Source organism: Parambassis ranga, chromosome 22, assembly GCF_900634625.1.
Source record: "Parambassis ranga chromosome 22, fParRan2.1, whole genome shotgun sequence".
NCBI classification, from domain to species: domain Eukaryota; kingdom Metazoa; phylum Chordata; class Actinopteri; family Ambassidae; genus Parambassis; species Parambassis ranga.
In genome coordinates this window covers 17,505,381-17,522,620 of record NC_041042.1, presented here as the reverse complement: position 1 = coordinate 17,522,620, position 17,240 = coordinate 17,505,381, and the positions used below count along the sequence as shown (strand labels likewise).

The 17,240-nt window shown below is 42.5% G+C and overlaps 1 protein-coding gene across 1 annotated transcript in view; it reads left to right on the top strand.

Moving 5' to 3' along the window:
- The first annotated feature begins 251 nt into the window (after positions 1–251).
- The window catches only part of LOC114427064 (disheveled-associated activator of morphogenesis 2-like), a 74,142-nt gene continuing 57,153 nt past the window's right edge, over positions 252–17,240 (top strand). Inside the window, exon 1 of the mRNA XM_028394810.1 lies at positions 252–412. The gene's annotated coding sequence lies outside the window, so the exon portion shown is untranslated. The remainder of the gene's footprint in view (positions 413–17,240) is intronic.

Sequence of the window (17,240 nt, the reverse complement as noted above, 5' to 3'; positions counted from 1 at the left end):
GTAGTAATAAAATGTATCGGTGTGCTACAGGCTTTCCCAATGGGGTGTTAAACTGGCAGTTTGAACATAATTCATAATTAATAAAGTGAAACTGATCTTGTACATTTTGGTCACCTCTCTCTCTCTCTCTCTCTGTCTCTCCCCCTCTCTCGCACACACACACGCACACGCAGAGCGCGGTGGCTTTAAGGGGAGGCGTGGTGCTGCTGTTTTGACCGACTTGTCAGTCCCCTTCACTCCACTATCATTCAGCTGAATGAACAGCCTCGCACAGTCAAGACAGGGCATCGGCTCTCTCCGTATACGTTCAGCCTCGCACTCAAAAGTGATTTGGGTCACATTAACCTAAGTGACAACAACTACGGATTATTATTATCGCGCAGTGACTGATTCTCCGTGACGAATCTGCGAGGTAAGTTTACGGTTTGTCTCTTGAAGCTGCGGTGTGATGGTTGTTGGAAGCAAAGGCTGCCATCGGCTGGAAAATGTTTGACGGGCATGATGGGGAGCGTGACAGCGTCGGCTGCGATGGATCGTTTTTTTTTAAAAAATGCTTTTTTAAATAATAAGATTCAGGCGCATAATAATAAGATAGAGGATCGAGGAAAAGGAGCTTTTTCTGCTTGCTGTTGTGCTAATAAAGATCCAGCACCTGAGTGTCCTCGGTGCATTCATATTAAAGGGTTAAAATAAAGATTAATGGCTCAATATTCCTCCCATTTCCTATCATTTATAACACCTTATTGGCCGCCATTGGATGCGTATAGGTTAATTTGTGCAGTTTTGCGCATGACAGTCTTCCTCCTCCTATTATCTGTCTGTCATTTTTTATACAAATCATATGATTATTTTCTGATGTCATTCCGTTTTATTTTCTAATAATGAACTATACTGAGCTTTCATTTGATGCTCAGTGCATTTGACCTCGATATTATCAGGCTGTGCGTTCAATGGGCTAAACGGGCTTGCGTAATTTTCTGGAGACATCCATAGAGGGCGCTGCGCCACCTCAACTGCTGTGTCATCACGGCATTTACCTACAAAACAAATGTCTATTCATAACACATGATGAGCAGAGATTATTCCTGTCATCATGTCATAACAGTCTACAACATTTTAATTATTATTATAAAGGAGGAAAAGGTGTGCAACGTTTGTCAGTGTCCTGTGCTTAATTTGGCTGCAGCAACGTTTCAGTTTCTGTTTTACATCCGCATGTGAAAATATTACTGTAATAGAAAACATGTCTCAGCACCTCACTAATGGGCCGTCTCAATATCAGAAATTCATCTGGACAATAATGACGGGTTTTTACTTTGAATGTCTGAAAATGAATAGAGGATAAAAGTTAATTCCACTTCCTCTCCTCTCTGTTGCATCCGTGCCTCCTCGGAGGCTGCACTGCTTGTCATTTCATAGGATGGGCAGGCATCAAGAGCGGTTTAATCTGAACATCTGGCAGTGATGCAGCATTGGGTCCTCCTGGCCAGTGGTTGAGGCTTTACAAGCACAGCACCATGCTAAGTGCAAAATGATACCCTCCTCCTCCTCCTCCTCCTCACTTGAAGAGCTTTGCCTAAGGAGTTCTTAACATTTGCTACATTCTTTCTACTGGATCAAGATTATGCTGCTCGGCAGCGTCAGGCAAAGCCACAGTGATCCTCAACTTGTTTGGCACCGGTTCAGAGACATAAGAAATAAATATATAAAGGGGAAAAGACTATTAAGGGTGCAAGGATCGGGGAGGATTATGATATAGAAAATACATTTTAATCATGCTAACCTATCGGGTCAGTAAGTGGCTTGTAGGATTTTTCCATTTAAGGCTGCTGAAGGAATTTTTAACAAATGCATACAGGCATCATAGGCTGCCCACAGACCTGTGTTAATGGATGTCAGTGAAGGATGGATTTATTGAAAAGCCCGGATCTATAGCGAGTTGTATGTCTCTAAGTAGAGCTGCAGTCCACTGAGCATTTAATGTGCTGTAAGCTTTTTTCTTCAGCTGTGGATGCATGTAGAATATCATATCTAAAACAGAAATGTTTATCTGTTTATGCTCAATTCATACAAGGGAAGCTGTGCCTGAAATATTTTTAGGTCCACTGTTTTGACTGTAGAGCAGAGCTACCTGTGTGTGTTTTCAGAGGGAAGAAAAATATGTCCAACATCCAAGAGCAACAGGGCCACTGGGCTGAGGTGTTCTGCTTCTGGCTCTACCCCTGCTGCTGACTGAGCATGTGGTACAGGACTTGTGTGGGTTTATGTCTGTAGGTGGAAGGATGAGTAGAATGCTTGAGGACTAGTGAGGAGGCCACACATGATTTCTGTAGAAACGGATAAGGGGGAAGACAGGACCATTGTTCCTGATCAGCAGCTGAGGCAGAGGTTTACTCACTCCTGACAGGGCCAGATGTTTTGGTTGGCAGTTGCTGCTGTAAGGTGAGAGACTGGTGTGGCAGTCAGGAACCGAGCCAAGCTGAAGGAGCTTGGTCCAGGGAGGGTGCGTTTCATGACTTCTCTGTGTCTTTATTGTCACATCTGTAGCCTGTTGACTGATTTGTGAGATGTACTGGGTCCACTCTATGTCTTATCCAAATGTAACATTCAATAAATCAGCATGTAACAAATACTGGTTATCACATCATCTAGTAAGCTCACACACCCGCCTGTGTGGCTCTTGCACCTTTACACTTTATCAACAAGCTTTCCAAGTCGATGGCTTCATCCTAGCCTTGCCTCATTAAACTTTTGTCCCGAACACTGCCAGCAGCAGGCCCGTCTTTTCCTTCTTTACTCTTCACTCATCACTCACACACTCATCAGTCACAGCGCATGCATAACTGCCCCTGTGCCAGCCTCGGCTCTGGCCCACTCTCTTTGTGTGGTGGCTATGCAGGCAGCATGCCGGCTTACTGTATCTGTGCAGAGTCTCTGGCTCAGAGCTAAGGAGTCTGGGAGTAATTAGCTGTGAGAGCATAATCCTATACCAGACACAGTGTTGCGTCTGTTGTACCCCCTGCTCCCTCCCTTCCTCTTGTCCCAGTTCTCAGTCACAAGTGGTCCTTTACTTTAATAGCACCTTCATTTGTGAGTAAATGTGATGGTTTCATTCACAGATTTGTTTTCACAGCAGGGGTAACCACGTTTTTTATACCAGTACACTTGGAGGTATACATGTGTTAATAAAGAATGGGACACATCCAGTGCCTGCACACAAATGGTTACTAGATTTTTGCTTTGTGTAAAAACTTCCATGGCATCCAATTCTTTCTCATTTACCTCAAGAAATCACCTTATTCCAGCTTTTTTCTATAACAGGACCTTGCCTCTGAGGCTTGGTGTTCAAGGCTTTGCTGATGAATGGTTGCAACAGGCTCTGGTCTGTTTCTCCTGTACAGTAGTGGGGCTGTTCTCTGCAGTGAAGAACCTGCGTTTGATTGGAACTACAGCATAGCAGGAATGCTCCACTGGTGCCAGAGATCCCTGGCATCAGGTCAGCATTGGGGTTACCCAAGTGTAAAGGAGTGCTATGATATGATCTTAATGTAAATCTGCTGGTATCTTACATCAGTAGTTTACTTTCTCTTTCTGTTTTTTTGGCTAATTCTTGTGCATAGGTCTGATTAAACCTAGAAGTGGAGCTACTGTGTGAATCCGTTTTTCATAATTGGTCAGAGAAAACAACATGGGTTCATGTGTCATAGCTTGTCTTTGACGGAGAAAACCTCCTTGTCTAGTAGGATCTGTTAAAACAAAACAGTGCACATATTTCCACTGTTTCCCCCCTCCTCAATCTGTCCCTAAGTCCACTCACTACAGACACCCACATCCTCCAAATGTAAATATAGAAGGTTGCAAAGTCATGTGGTTAATTAAAAGCTCACCTATGAATTATACAATAGGCGCCTAATGTAGTTAAAGATCTGCACATTGATGTTGTTAGCCAGGCTTTGTGCTCTGGTGTTTTTGGAAACAGTAGCCTGCTTCCTTGACTACCTGATTAGACATGTTTCCACTAGTGGTATAAATTAAAGGCAATTTAAGTCTCGATTTCACCAGTCATTGTTCTGTTTCTATGGAGGCCACAATAAATGTTGTATTTTTGCATGATGGTTGGATGATTAGTTCTTCAATCATATCGGGGCTAAATGCAAAGGGAGCAGGTGCTCACGTAAGATTGCCTCTTTAATGTCTTGAAGGATTATTTCCCCATGAGTGGGAGTGATTTAGCACTGGGGCTAATAGAGGTTGAGAATATCCTAATATTTCTTCACTCCCTGACAGCTCCCTCCCCCCAGATACCTCTCCCTCCTTGGTCCAAACCTCAGTCCCCTTTACCCTCTGCCCCCTTTCGCCCCTCAGACGTCCAACTTAATGCTGCAGTTGTTTCGGTCCACTGTCTCTATGTAGTCACAGGCAATTAGCTCCCGTCAAAATAGGCTGTAGGAAGGAGGGTTGAGATTCGGGCATCCAAACCCCCTCTTTCTCTTGCCCCTCTTGCTAGGCTAATATTATCCTGTGCTACCAAGAAAAGGGCCAGATAGGTTTTGTCAGTAGATGGAAGGAAAAGGAGGGGAGGGGGAGTCCACTTGGGACCTATGCGCGTGCTACCTCACTGAACACAAAGCAGTTCTTTCACTTGGGATCTGGAGCGCATATGGAATCGTTTATCAAACCTCCAGTGCGTCAGCCCCACCGTATTCTCTTGGCTGCAGGTTTCCACTCACCTCTGCATCTCAGGTTTATTCTGCCTCTGAAATGATGTTTGACGAGTGACACCTGGAGGTGTTACTCCATAATTCTCTTTGGTAACGGCTTGGTGGGTACTCATTCAAACATCCTTAAAATTCTTGGCAAGTCGTGAATTTAATCTGAGGCCTTTTCTTGAATGAATTAGTATCCACGCCAAATTATAGGAACACTATTTTAACAGTAATGCAATGCCAGCGTGACATCATCTCCGAGGATCAGCCTCTAAACTGCACAGCTGGGTGCAGATAACGGAGTAGTTTGGATGTTTATTTTTTCCCCTTCTGCATTCCATCCTCTTATTTATAATGGCCATGATATCCCGCTCTAGGGGCTACACTTCTATAAAAGGAAGTCTGAGGACTTTTTTTTGCAATCAAAAGGAGGCTTGCATGCCACATTTTCTCAAGATGTAACCTTTAGATTTTCAGTAGAAAGGCATCAATCACACAGCAGAAGAGTGGTGAGTTTGGCTTTGGTCAGAGTCAGCGGGAGGAAACTTGACTGCTACATTGGGTGTATGCTTAACTAGAACTATGTAATATTACTGAGTTGTGTTGGTCTTTGCATTGGAGGTTTCAACCTATGCTTTTGTTGAGGTGGCCTTTGACCTCTGACCTTATCTTACTGCTGGCCTGGCCCTCTAGGAAATTATGTTTACAAAGAGCTTGTCATTATGTGCTTTAAATTAAATTTTCTTGACAGCTAAAGGGATTCAATATCTGTCTGTTCCTCCTAAAGCTTAGAGTTTCCTCTGCTTGAAGGCTGAGTAGACTCTCCATGAAGTCATTCAGCCTGGAGTTTCAGTTCTTGAGTTTTTATCTTGTGTTGTTGTTCCCAGGATCAAAACGGCTCTAAATTAGCCTAAACTCTTCAACACTAACAATCCAGATGTCCTCAGTAGCTTGACACTCCATTTAATGCTTAGCAGATGGTATTTGTAGTGGTCGATAGTGCTGAAAACAGATTACCTTAATGAGGTCATTTACCAATGAACTGTGTGGCCATGGCCAAATCATCTGGTGAAGGCCAATGCCAGCCTTCAAGGTTTTCAAAATGTGCTTAAGGTTATGCACAGGTTAAACATCCTTGGGAGGATTGGTGGGTCCTTACTTGGATCACTGGATATCCTTTACAAAACAGAGGGGCCTCTTTACCAGAGATATAGGCTAGCATCTTTGGGTTGTGTTATTGTAACTATCAGATCTTCTCCTCTTTCCCTCCCTGCCTCCCTCCTTCTTCACGTCAGACGAGGGTCCCCCTCCGCTGCCCCGCTGTTTTTGTTTGGTTGTGGGAAAATTTCTCGACTGTCCGTGAGAGTCCCTCGCTCTCTGCACCGGCTTTTCCCTTGGGGTCCTCCATGCTTAGAACTCTAACTCTCTGCTCTGGAGCTCTCTCAGCAGCCCCTAAATTCTTTTTCTTTGTCCCACAACGCTCATCTAAGCTAGTCCATCTTTTCAGGTTGGGGTGATACTTTAGGCTTTTCAGTACAGTGATGAAGAAGTCTGGCAAAATGAGCTCTGCACCAATAAATCACTTGGGGCTGAGATGGAGACATGGATCTTGATGTGACACAGAATTTTGAGAAGGGGCCAGGCTGTGGCGGGTTTACTTTGGCTACCCATGCAGAATATGTTCTGGCTCCAATGTTGGATATTGAACCTGAGATATGTAAAGTTTATAGCTTTGAGTTGCAGTTTTGTTAATGAGACTTGCTCTGGTTCATGTAGAGTATATGTCATTTGGCTGAGGGAATTACCTCATTAAAGTAGGTCTGTGGCTTTGTATATTTAGATTGTAATTTTTAGTTTTCATTTAATGCATTCAGTTGCCGTTGGAAACAATTTGCAATTTGGTTTTATTTTCACATTTGCTTCATGGGATTTTCCTGAAATACTGATTTTGTGTCTCCCAGTTCTACAGTGGCTTGCATGTGTGTGTATACATAGCTTATAATTTCTGCTTCTCCCACCTCCACCCTCAGCTACATTACCAACTGTAATCAATTTTACTTTGACAAATGATAATAATACATTTTATTTGTATAGCACTTTGAAAAACTGAGTTACAAAGTGCTGCACATGCCATAAATCACACAAACATAAAACCTAATAAAATCATAAACAGTGTTCTAAAATAAAAACAAGATAAAACACTAAACTATCAGTAAATAAAAATCTGGCAAAGAAATCCCTTTGCCAGATTTTTATTTACTGATAGTTTAGTGTTTTAGATTTTTATAAACATGACATGGTGCTTCCCATTCACTTTCCCTGCATCCCCTTTAATCCATTTTGCTATTCATATCGTCACCTGCATAGTTTGGAAGCTACACAACCTTAAATAGTTTGACCTGAGAAAGAAAAAAGTGGTTCAGACATACAGTAACCTCCCTAGTGATCTCACTTCTTTTAAAGCAAAGGCCATTACTAAACAGTAAAACATTTTATAGGCCCAACACTATCATAATTCTTGCTTTGGATTACTAAATTTGGCTTCATCTTCCCATGCATATCTTTCCAATCATGTAATGGCTTTATTGTGAACTTCAAAGCTCTTAAGTCGAACAGAAAGCTGTGACAGGCATTTTTACTGCTTTCTCCCAGGCCCTAATGCATCATCCGAGCTAACTGCTATTTCATTGTGTTTGAGCTTTGAGATAGATGAGCAGATGCGGTTCAGGATCCCAAAAAAACGGTTTTGTCTTTTTTGCTATCGAGTAACTAAACAGACAAACACAATCTGAACAGTGCAGTCGAGCCATAGATCCTTCATTCCTGGCAAGCTCTTTTCAAAAACTCCCTTTCGCCAAGTGACAAACCGCGTGGTTGGCAACAACTAAAGCATTCAGAGGTGGAATGAATAGGGTTCTGTCTCTGGAGAGCCTCGTTGAAATGGGGCCTTTTGCTTTTATCCCTCCGGAGAGCAGATTGATCTCGCACAGGTTTGCCCTGGCAGTGCACTTCAAATGGACTGTTGAAAGGCAAGGCGTTTATTTGTGCTATGTTATAAACTGTGTCCTTTTTCCAGATTTAAGATTCTGTGGGTGTTCTCCATCATCTGTAACTACTACCAGGCGTCCCCTTTTCCCTCTTTTGTTAATCTGACATTCACCTGTACCACTAAAGCTGACTTCCCCTCTTAACCTGTTCTTTGGTGTTTTACAGTTTGTGCATCCTAAACCTTGGAACCTCATGGATCTGAATGCTTCATAGAAAGTATAGCAGAATTGGTTCTGTTGGGGAAAACACTTTATTCTATACATCTTTATCAAAGAATGAAAATAAAATCATCATCATCATCATCATCACGCTAAAAGGATGCTGTAGAAAGCAAAACAAATCTGCACGTATCCTCACAACTTTGCAGAATCCCTTATAATGTATGTGTCTGTGACAAAAATTCAACAAATATTCCTGCTGATCTGCAGGTTTTCTACAGTTGATGTGTTGATTTGAGTTTAACACTGCAAATATATATATATATATATATATATATATATATATATATATATATATATATATAGCTCCCTGTTGCTTTCCTTGCTTGGGAACACCTGTGGAGACTTGAAAAAGTCTTGCATATTTATTGCAATTTATACAAAACAAATAATCAATAATCATCATTACATCATTACAATTTATGGTTTTAAAAATCCAACAGCCATGGTTGTCCAGTGTCCATAGAGGTGCAGGACTTCATACTTCATACTGAAAGTGACCCACAGTGACTAAAACTATGACATGAATGAAAAGTGTCCAAAAAACTGCTTGGGGTTCAGAAAGTTAACTACCTGAAGGAACATCTTCTCATCTCCCTGATCAAAACTGATGAAAAACACAGGTTCTCATGTAGAATCTGTCTTTCCTTTTATAGTTTTGCAGATGGAGAGGAAGCCAGTTAAAACAGATGTCATCCTCCTCTGATATACAGTCCATCACTCCCCCGTGGTAAATATCACATGTGGACATCAGGTGACCCCCTTTGTGCTGTTCCCCCGGTTACTAAGAAACCGACTCCCCCTCCTTCTCCTTCTCCTTCTCCATCGTGCAGCAACCTCTCGGAGCAGTGTGCTGTTTTTCTTCTCCTTCCACTTGTGTACACTGGGAGACTATCTGCCCTCAGCATTCAGGAAGTGTGGGGTAAACAAACGACAGGAGCCAGTAGGGGAAACTCAAATGACCCAAGCATGTCCTAGCAACCATGGAAAGGAGGTTATTTTTGGGATGCATCTCTATCTATGTGCCTCATATTTATTAGGGATTGTGTATATTTGTTTATGTGTCATGGTGCACTCGTTTGTCAGACACGTGAGACTTTGTATTCCCCCCTCCCACCCCTTTAAATTCTTCTCTTTTGTGGTGATGCAACATGTGCTAATGTGCAATTTTCCCGTTACTAATGCGCATTTAAAGGGTAACGGTGGCAAACAACGTGTTTATGTGAGAGACACGCAGATGTCGATGTGAGTCCATGTGCACATGTGTGTTGAAATGTCCATCCTGTCAGCAGTGGATTGATGGAGAGATAACCCATAAGCCAGTGCTCTTCATGCCAAACCATCTGACTCGTTCAGGCACACAGTCATTTGGCCTGCATCAAATCTACTGATGTATTTTCTCTCTGTGTCTCTGGACTTTTATTACAGCCTGTAATGTTTCTTGAGGCAGTGACGCAAGTCCACTTACTGCCACAGTGTCCCAGTGTGGCAGGGATTAGCTGTGCCATGTAGTGTGAGGAGAATGAGAGATAAAGGTGAAAGAGAGAAGGAGGAAGGGTCAGTGTTGGCAGCGGTGCCCTTAACCACATCGAGCAGCAGTGGGGGTTTGGATTAAAGGTATTAGGCAGACAAACTGGACCCTTGGTGCAGACATACATGCTGCTATATCAGCTTTTGCACACCCAACCCCCCACCCTGCCGTTCTGGCAAACAAAATCCTTTAAATGCACAATTAACCGGCAGAGTGATCAAGGCTATTAGGGTAGATGTGATTTTTAAGTCAAGTGGCTGTAGGATACAAAGAGTGTGAGGGAGTGACATTTTGAACACAAATTTAGCTGTGTGTTGGATGAACTATTATGGAATTATGACTTCAATCCAATTAGTTAATGAGCATTAAATGAGATTTTCCAATAGCAAGTGAGGTGGGTGTGTTGTTTTGGGACCTCCTGGTAAGCCAATTCACCATTATTTGTCATGATTGCGAGCAATTTGTAATGCAGGAGAAGTCAAAATGCTCAAAGATGAAAGTAATGTCTGCTATAGTTTGATTTATAAATCATATTTGTCCCTTTGCTAAAGCTTCCCTGACTACTTCCCTCACTCTTTCCTTTCCTTGGATCACTATGCTCTTGTGCTGCGCCCAGACGCACTGCCAGGTTGCCTTGACAACAAGCCGCAGTACATAAACCCCACGATGTTTGGGGAAGGCAAGTGCCGTGAGGCAGGAAATCTTGTGCATTCTTTATCTCCCACCCCGTTGGATGACATTCCCTCAGTCCTCAGTGGGGAGCAGGAGCCACATAGGCAAATGAAAGCCGTCATTTGGATTTTTTTTTTTGTAAGAGCTTCCAGACTACATTTTACAGAGAGAATTTAAAGAAATTAGAATTTAGTTCAGCAAGTCATGTTACACAAGCCCACATGAATGAACCCACACCCTACACACCCTGTCATGACCTGGCTTTCCTGACATTCCATTCAAGAGCTTGAGGAAGAGGAAAAGTAGTTACTGGCCCTGACCTGTGAAACAGAATGGAGGGAAGAAGCCCCGCTGTGATTCATTCGTGTATTGTACATTTCATTCTCTCTCACACAAACACACGTATAATTTTGCTTAAAACATAGTTGACAGAGTATTAAAACAGACACTGGTCATAAATCTGTGTGATGCTTTTTGGATCCGGCCCAGTGCTGTGCAGTACACTTACCAGACTTCTCATATTTTTTTTTCTTTTAGAAAACTTAAACTGTTCAAATATAATCATTTGCCAGCAGTGTATTTTTAGCCTTGGTATGTGGTGACATACAACAGCTATAGACACCTCTCCTTTCTTTCTTTCTCTTCCCACCGTTGTTTCTGGTAAAACTGGAAGACTAGGCCGAAGCCGAGTAAGCAATTTCAGCTCCCCCGTGGAACACTGCCACTCAGACAGCAGCCTGCTGACAGGTGATGTCCTTTTTCCCCCTGTTCTCAGATTGATCTGCTTCTTTTCATCACATTCTCACAAATCAATGTCCATCCATATATAAATGGCTGCCTTGGACTGTGTCTAAAAGGTCACTGAGTTCTACCTCATATCACGGCCTGTGTCTCGCAACAGGATAGGCAGGTTGATTGTCCGTGTGCTCCGCACTGACTGTTGTGGTCATAATAATGCCAGTCCTTCTGTAGGAGGAGAGGAAAAAAAAAGTCAGACTCATTGTTCTGTGAAGGAAACAAGAGGAAAAGCTGCAAGGGGAAAAAATGCTGACCCACATTTTTCTTGCACCGTGCAATGGGACAACAATTCCAGGCCCAACTTGACCATTTAACTTAAATAGCATCTAATCGGAACAATGTGTGTTGATTGTGCGCCGCCAGAGCAGATGTGATTAAGCCAGATTTGTACTACGGGGTTATTTTTCAATTTTTTTTTTTTTATCGCTGCAGGTTTCCATCCTGTGGAGGTCAGAGAGTGGGACAATGGTGTCACACTCATATTTCAACAATGCTATTCATTTTTGAAACAAGAAAACATCTGGACTACATTTAAATAAATACGGTATACATAGTGAGTGATGCTTATAAACTGGATGCTGTGATGTCCGATCTAGAGTGCACACTGATCTAAGAGGTCAGGCATGGTATATTTATGTGTATGTTAACAACTGTGAATAAAGATAGATCTTCCATGATGTCATCTATCCAAGTCTTGTTGAAAAAATACATTTAGATGTTTTCTTTAGATGTTGCTGCGCAGAACTGAAGAAGCCACTTGGGGAAGTGGCGAAACGTCTTCAAAAAAAAAAAAATGTTGCCTCGATTTAAACTCTCGGAAATGACTATGACCTGGATGAATGAGAGCATCCACAGATATACTTCCAAATAGAACCAACATGTCTTTTCTTGAAGGCCTTCCAGATTTCGTAGGAAATGTTTACACTAAAAGTTATGAGACTGAGAAGAATGTAACACCACAGATAAAGCTGGTCCACTGGCCCTTTGCAGCCATGCAATCCTGATAAGCGTGTTTGTGATCCACTCTACGAGGTGTGTATTTTTTTATGTATGCGATTGGTCAGGGTCAGTTGAAGCCTCCTGTCAGTCTGAATTAGCCTTTTAAGTTGCAAACCAGGATTAACTTCAGATCATGAGGAATTAATAGAATCAATGGGAACTACTAATCAGTGTAGCAATGCATGTGTTCCTCATACCAGAGCGGTTAAGTTACAGATGATGAGCACAAGCGTTTCCTCCCTGAGGTTGCGTTCCTATAACCCTAGTTGATCGCTTTGGTTTCACAATCATTGTGGGTGTCTGGTTGGTTGTGTGTGCGTTCAGCACAAAAAAAATGAACATCTTGTCAATGTGTGTCAACAAGAAGCCATATGGATTTCGGGGGCCACGCGTCGCTGGGGGCGGGTGTCTGCCACTACAGGAGCCTGCCCTGGGCTCAGCTGGCTTTAATCAACACCATCACTTTTACCCCTCTTGCGGTTAATCTGCACACAATGGAGCCCCTCAGCAACACTCTCCACCACCTCTCTCGACACAGCATGGTGCAATAGTTTGTGTATTTACATAATGTGCTGTGACGAACACATCATCTCGTGCATTTATTCTCCCTCGTTGCAATTTCAGATTATATTCAAATTAAAAAGTAATGAGAGCTTGATCTTGATCTTTCTGTTCTTAATATCTAACATGATTTTCTTGTTTTATTCTTGTATTTAAATGTTCACACAGTTTATACAGCAGATGTGGAGGGTGGGAAGATTGGTGTGATATCTCTTTGTGCACTTTGACATAGAGGGAAAGAATGACAATCTTATCATTTTAGCTTGGGTGTAATCTGCTCTCACTCGGTTTGTGTACATATATGCTTGATAGCTTCCTGCAGACAAGGGTGAGTGTTACTTATCAGCTGAAGAACCTGGCCAAGCTCTAAAACTGAGCTTCTTATCAACCCTTTGTCTCACCGTGTTCCTTAAGTGAGCAACAGTATAGTCCATGTGATAACACAGAACAGAACTCTTAGGGCGCCACAGCTCAGCTGGGGATCAGGATGTTGCAAAGGGCTGCTTAACTTGGGGTGATAGTAAATCAGTGTAACAACGTGTCTGACCCTTCCCACCATATATCCAACCACTCACTGTGTGGTTGGATGGAACATGAGGCACGTGTGTTTGAGTGATGCTGCTGGCCGGTCAAAGGTCAACTGGTATTTGGTTTTGTGAGACTTTTTTTTTTTTTCTTCTCCATGCAACAGTTTCATTCTTAAAATGTTCCCTCTCATTGTTAAAAATGACTTTATAAAACATAAAGATTTGATAAGAACTATTTGTGTTGGAATGAACAGTGACTCAGAACAGACTGTTCTAACCTACTGTGGAGATAAACAGGAAGTGTTTGTTATGATTCTGTCATCCTTGGGGAGCTCCTAAGTTTTCACTGCACTATAGTGCAACACCCAGCTAAATCACCATTCCAAGCATTACATTTACTAAGAGGGAGAAAGTAGCAATAAGAAAAAATGTTTTTATTCAGCAGTGTAGCTCAGAATAAACTGTGGGTTTAGCCGGTTGTGTTGGACCGGTTATGGTCAGCCCAGACCAAACAGTTTGAGGGCAGATTTGGCATGCTATTTTTAGGAAATCCATTTCCTCTGGTCATGATAAAATCTTTTGAGAGAGCTTTTTTTGGTCACTCTGGATTTTAAAGTTTGGTTAGTTGCAGCTTTTTTTCTGTTGTAGAATTATACAAATGAATAATTACAAGTGTGTTATACACAGCATGGCACTACCTAATCTGCTCCATCCACACAGCCTATTGTGTGTTTTTAAACTGCAGTTTTTGCAGGTTTACCCCCCAGTCTAAGGTAATGTGACCTTGGCTGTTCAGACTGCACTGTCTGTGTCTGCTGGTGCCACCGAGTTCAAAGAGTTCCCCACCCATAACTAGAGGTCAAGGGTCAAGAAAAAGGCCACGAGGCCATGGATACAGACACGCACCTGTTCACAGGGGGCCTCCTTTAGCAGAACAGATGACTCCCAGATGTTTTTATGGAGATACTGTGACCATGTGTGGTGTCATTTCAAACTGGGCACCTCCCGAGACTGCAGAGGTTAGGGTTGGATTAAACAGACTGATCTGTGCAATGCATTTGAGGGATGTAGAAAATCTAGATTTATGCCGTTTTGAATGAATTCTAAGAGACACATATTTGCACCTGGAATAGCTCAGGTGGAGGACTTAGTCTTGGGTTCATTCTGTGGTCAGTGGAGAAGGGTCTCACTCTGTTCAAAAGAAGATTATTGTTTTGAATGACGGGATAAGAAATTGTGATATATTGTAACGTCAGTTGTACAACTGAAGTCTAAGCTCTGTGAAGAGAAGGCCCCATGTTGCCAATATAATCACAACTGGAATATATAAACCATGCGTTTGAATGAAAGCATCTGGAGAAAAGAGCAGAGGTCTTTCTTTTGCGTTCTTTATTATGCCTTTTATACTTCACACACACCTGGATTTATTGTCACAGAGAAGAAATTACAACAATGGTCCGGTTTTATGTGGGCCTTTTGTACTTTGCATCTCATGTTTCTACAGGTGGCTGCTGCCACGTTTTTACATGGTCACACTAGTAAATGATCTTATTTTAAATTAACCAACATAATACTGGTGTTGGTATTATTCATGCCTGAAGATGAAATTATTACATCATCAGTTAGCGTGATGAAGCTGTCATGAGTCAGTCAGCGGAAAGCGGGACTATTGTCCAAACATGACAGCATTTCGCTGGCACATGTCCAGGCAGACACACGAGGTTCTGTGGAAACAGGCAGTTGAGTGACCTTTGACCCTGCCCAGTCTGCCTCTCAGACAAAAGAGCTATTCAGATGCCCAGTACTTTTATTTTTTGGCAAATCACAAAAAACTCTCTGTACAAAATGACTGGTAATCCTGGTAAAAGAGGTTTTAAAAGGATAAATAAGTGTGTTGTAGAAAGTGGTACAGGAAGGGTGTAAATAATAAGGGCAGGAAGGAATGTCATCAGAAGAATATAGGGACTATTAGATTCATGGTTTACTGCTGATGTGGAGGCTTTTGAAAGATGGATAGTGTCGTGTTCACCGCTACTATGATTTATAGCTAACATACAATTAGGCGATGTATAAAAATGTTCCCTCATATTTATGCTGTCAAGGGTAGCGGTATTTTTCTCTATGGCAATTTATCTCTGTGCGGGCGTGAAAGAAATGTTTGTGTGCAAAGTGCTGTCACTAGAAATTTCTTGCTTAAACAAACTTGAATGGTCAGAAGACAGCCTAAATAATACATTAAGAAACAACACATCGTAAAACAGGAATGTTTGCCATGTTAGCTCTGGCAGCAGTTGGATCAGAGCAGGCCCTGTCTCTCCACTTTTCCTCAGTGAAAGACTCCTTCAGGTGCCAATATCTGCAGTTCTAAACACCTTTTTTACAGCCTCTCCTCCAGCTGTTATCAGGTTTGACTGCTGCTCCACATGGGAGGTACTCAAGGAGAAACCGTGGTTTATGAGACCACCTTGGGTGACCCACTTCTTCCAGTCCAAAATTCAGTTCACCTTTTGGTCAATATGATACCTAGAGCCAAGATTTTCACTGCAGGGAATGTTCTGTGGAGGAAGCAGGCTTCACTCGACTGACTGACAAGTGACTGGCAGACTGTCTGGAACTGTCTGTTATTTCACCGCACACATCTACAGAGACAAAAGCACCCTACCTCGCACTCCACATACTTTGCTGCTGGTTTATCAGTCATGACATTTGCCATTTCACTGTGGGTAAACACCAACCTCGCTTGCATTTAAAAGGAATTGCCTAGGGGGGCAGTGCAAGTTCACCAAAGCCAAGTCTGTAGAAGCCACGATCTGCGGTCATCTCCTTGGCACACAGAGTGACAATGTGGAGTAGCAGGCGAGTGTCTAACCTCTCATTTTCTGTCTTTCTGTAAAACGCTGTCCAAGACAAGTGGAAACAAACACAACATCAGAGAAGAACAGGAGCACAGATGGGCCCGTGGGTTTGTTGGATTCCTTTGTCCCCCTTATTTTAGGGGGGCATGTTTATCACAGGCATGCCAAACCCAGTCCATTTGCGTCAATTACCAGGATGTGATGGATGATACAGGAGTAATTGAAGTGCACTTAGCTAGGCTGGAGCTGATGCTTGGCCTATTCCTCAGGGCTTCCTTTCTTGTTTTTGGGATGCCAACATTGCCCTAGAGAGAAACAGAGTAGATGCAAACCTATGGAGTAAGAAAAAGGCAGAAGAGGAAGTGGTTAGCATGGAGATTCTACGAGCTGGTTCTGTCTCAGAGTTGGGTTAATGTGCACTCCCCAGGGCTCGCTCAGGAATGCACCCAGGCTTTACCGCCGGCAACTTAGTGTCATCTTCTTCTGTCCCTAGAGAAAGATGACAAATGGTAGTACGACTGCCCCTTTTCTCTGCTGTAGTCTGTGTAGGAGGAGGTAAATACCAGTTTGACCAAGTACGGGTGGTTGTATTGCATTTACTTTATAAGCTATGCATCACATTTCAGTGAATAAGTACTTTTTATCTGCAGTGACAGAAGCTGCAGTTCCTCACACTGCCACCCGAGGCACCAGAGGTCAACCCTTATAGATCTTTATGTTAAAATGTCCAAGTTTATTGCAGAAATAAACAGGTTTACAGCACAAATAGTCAGTCCACTGCTTGGATTAACTTGATGGTAAGTGCAAAGCCTGTAATAACTAAATTGTAATACTTAAAGTGACTTTGACTCTCTTATCCTAGTGCTATATGTACAAGTCAATATTATGGACAAGCGATCACGTTGGCTTGTGTAGCAGACACTCAGTCTAGAGAAAGATAAGTTTGAAAACATAAAATCAATTAAAAGCATTTGAATCGATTTCTAAGTCGAAAAGCCGTCAAATGTGTCCTACAGTCCCAGTCTGTTGTAGATGTTGCAATGGTGGATGATGTACAATGTGTGCACTTACTGACCTCATATTATCGCACTAACATGTGTGAACTCTGCTTCACAGCACCGTCTATGGCATGTCCCCCCAGCTGACCCCCCTTCCTTCTACATATTACATTTGGCTGAGCTAATGGTGTGAACTTGACAAGGTCAACAGAGCTTTGTATATCCGAGCATCCTGTCTCACCTTCTCAATGAACGCTGATTGGATCTCAAGGAAATCCTGTGTATCAGGGGGGCTTTCTAATAGATATTTGGGTGGGTTGTGTGTGC